Consider the following 3,354-nt stretch of genomic DNA (forward strand, 5'->3'; position numbering starts at 1 on the left):
CATATAACATTCTGGAAAAGGAAAAACTATTGAGATAGTAGAAAGATCAGTGGTAGCCAGGGATTTGGGGGGGCACAGCAAAGAAGGGGAGGAGAGATGAATAAATGAAACACAAGGGATTTTTAGGGCTGCAAAAATTCTGTAGGGTACTCTGATGGTGGATACATGACATCATGCCTTTGTCAAAACCCATAGAACTATAAAACACTGAGTGAGCCCTATTGTGAACTACGAATTTAGTTAATAATAATGTATTCGTTTATCAACTCTAATCATCATCAAATGTAATACACTGGTTCATCAGTTGTAACAAATGCACTACACTAATGCAAAATGTTAAAACTCGGGGAAACTGTGAGCTGAGGGCGGGGAGGAAGGGGGAATGGGAACTCTGTAATAGCTGCTCATTTTTTTTTTTTGGTAAACCTAAAACTGCTCTGAAAAATAGTCTATTAACTAAAAAAAAAAAATGAATGAATTACCATTCCGTGGAAGATTCATAACTGTGTAAAAATGAAACCTGACATACAATAGTACATACATTATGATGCTATTTGCATAAAAACACAAAAATAAAATATATTGACATGGGGATGCATACACAAGTTACAGAACTATGAAGAAAAGCAAGGAAATTGCCTTATAATTCATGACGCTAACTCCATCTGGAAAGAGATGGGAGTGATTCTTCCCTTAAGTATCATCTTGAGTGGGATGGGTGGTATGGAGTCTTCTTCCAAGTCTTGGCCTGATTGACATTATACAGATTCCCTTTATAATGTTTCAGTTGACTGTGCAATTGTTTCATATATCTTCCACGTACGTAATATTATAGTTTTCAAATATTTCAAATATTACGTACGTAATATTTAAGTTTCCAAAATGTAAAACTCAATATAAAAATAAATCTCAGGACACCTGGGTGGCTCAGTCAGTTAAGCATCTGACTTGATTTTGGTGCAGGTGCTGATCTCAGGGTCCTGGGATCAAGCCCTGGGTCAGGCTCCGTGCTCAGCAGGGATTCTGCTTGAGGATTCTCTCTCCCTCTGCCTCTGCCTCTCCCCCTGCTTGCATTCTCTCTCTCATATAAATAAATAAATCTTTAAAAAAAATAAAATAAATTTCAGTGCAGTTTGAATTCCTAGCAAGAAGACACTGGAAGTAAATTTTTAGAAGATATCATAGCCATAGTTTTAACTAATTTTTATTAAAGGTAATTTTCTTAAAATCCTAAAATATGTCTAATGAAGGCTAGTGAATGGTTGTAATAGGGAAAGTATACATTGAATGACATCAAAGTATCATGAAATAAATGTTAAAATGATGTATGCCCTTAGAAAGGAGACTGAATATCACAATGATGTAATCACTCCCCATGTAGATCTAGTGTTTTAGTAAATTCCATTAAATTCACAATCGGGTTTTTGTTTTGTTTTGATTTTGCTTTTTTTTTTTTAAGATTTTTATCTTTAAGTGATCTTTACACCCAACGTGGGGTTTGAACTTACAACCCCGACATCAAGAGTCACATGCTTTGCCAACTGACCCAGCCAGGCGCTGCTTTGTTTTTGAGCTTAATTAAATCTCCTTTTAAAAACCAAAACAGAAGACAAATGTCTAAAAATATCTGGGATTTTGTACAGAACACTGTTAGAGAGTGTCATGGGACTGACTGTTTGTGTCCTTCAAAACTCACATGTTGAATTCCTGCCCTGCACTGTGATGGTATTAGGAGGTGGAAACTTTGGGAAGTGATTAGGTCATACGGGTAGAAACCTCATGAATGGGGTTATAAGAGGAGACACAAGAGAGTTAGTTTCTTCCCTCTGCACTCTACCATGTGAGGATACAATGAGATCACAGCCATCTGCAAGCCAGGAGGCAGGGCTTTACCAGACACCAGATCTTCCAGCATCTTAAACTTGGACTTCCCAGCCTCCAGAACTGTAAGAAACAAATGTTTGTTGTTTAAGTGACCCAGTCTATGGTAATTTGTGATAGCAGTCCTGTGATAGCAGGACTAAGATAGGGAGGCACTTTCCCTAGCATACATCAAGGCTTTTAAATCTATACTAACCAGGACAATATGGTATCAGCAGAGATATGTATAAATAGACCAATGGAAAATAGGAATTTCTGGAAAAGGGGCATCTACTTAAAGTAGATGAACCTGGGAAGCCTGGATGGTTCAGTTGGTTAAGTGTCTGTATTCAGCTCAGGTCATGATCTCAGGGTCCTGGGATCAAGTCCCGAATTGGGCTCCTTGCTCAGCAGGGAGCCTGCTTCTCCCTCTGCTTGCCACTCCCCCTGCTTGTGCTCTCTCTCTAACAAATAAATAAATAAAATAAAATCTAAAGTACATGAACCTATGACAGAGTCGGTAATGATAGAAATGATGGACACTGTAACACACAGAAATGACAAGTGGTTACCTACAGAATAATGAATCAGCTGCCCATCACATCCATATACAATAATTATTGTAGAGCTACCTATGAAAGACAAAAATAGAACACTTTCAAGGGTACATGCAAATGTTTTTTATAGCTTCATAGTAGGGAGAGCTTTCTTACATAATAAAATAAATTAGGCCCTTTCTCTACCTTTGTGGTGTGTCTGGTTGACTCACCATGTCTTCTCACAAGACTTTTAGAATCAAGTGATTCCTGGCCAAGAAACAAAAGCAGAATAGTCCCGTTCCCCAATGGATTCAGATGAAAACTGGTAATAAAATCAGGTACAACTCCAAGAAGAGAGATTGGAGAAGAACCAAGCTGGGTCCATAAGGAATCACACTAGAGATGGCCCACGTATTTATGCTGCACAATGGTCACTAACATCTTACCACAATCTCTGAATAGTTGGGCGTGTTTTATCGGGGAAATCATTTTTCTCTTGGTTTCTATGCTTCTGCATTAGTAGGTGGGTTCAGAAATAAGTATGTGAGAACTTTAGTTTGGGGGAAAAAAGGAAGAAAAGAAAGTAGGCCCAAAGAGATGGACAAATTCAACTCTATTAAAATTAAGAACAGTCCATCAAAATGTGGAACTGAGTGAAAATTTGGGAGAAAGTGAATTTGGGAGAAAATATTTTAATACCTACAGTTGATAAAGCGTTAGTGTGCAGAATAGTAAAAAAAAAATGTAGGAAATCAATAAATGTACAAATGAGTTAAATATGAAAAATGAAACTTTCATCAGGAGATGAAAGACCATATAGGAAAAATGCTCAACACCAATGGTAATTAACCAAAACAATATATAATCACATGGAGATTCTGTTTAACACCATATAGGTAAAAATAAAAGGTGTTGGCAAATTGCAAAGAATAAATAAATGCATGTGCATGAATGG

General features: G+C 37.1%; 1 pseudogene; it reads left to right on the forward strand.

The window, feature by feature from the left end:
• Positions 1–2,630: 2,630 nt before the first annotated feature.
• Positions 2,631–2,875, forward strand: LOC103678668 (annotated as a pseudogene).
• The last annotated feature ends 479 nt before the right edge of the window (positions 2,876–3,354 follow it).

This window comes from Ursus maritimus, unplaced genomic scaffold (genome assembly GCF_017311325.1).
Source record: "Ursus maritimus isolate PB19 unplaced genomic scaffold, ASM1731132v1 scaffold_14, whole genome shotgun sequence".
In the NCBI taxonomy this organism is placed as follows: Eukaryota; Metazoa; Chordata; class Mammalia; order Carnivora; family Ursidae; genus Ursus; species Ursus maritimus.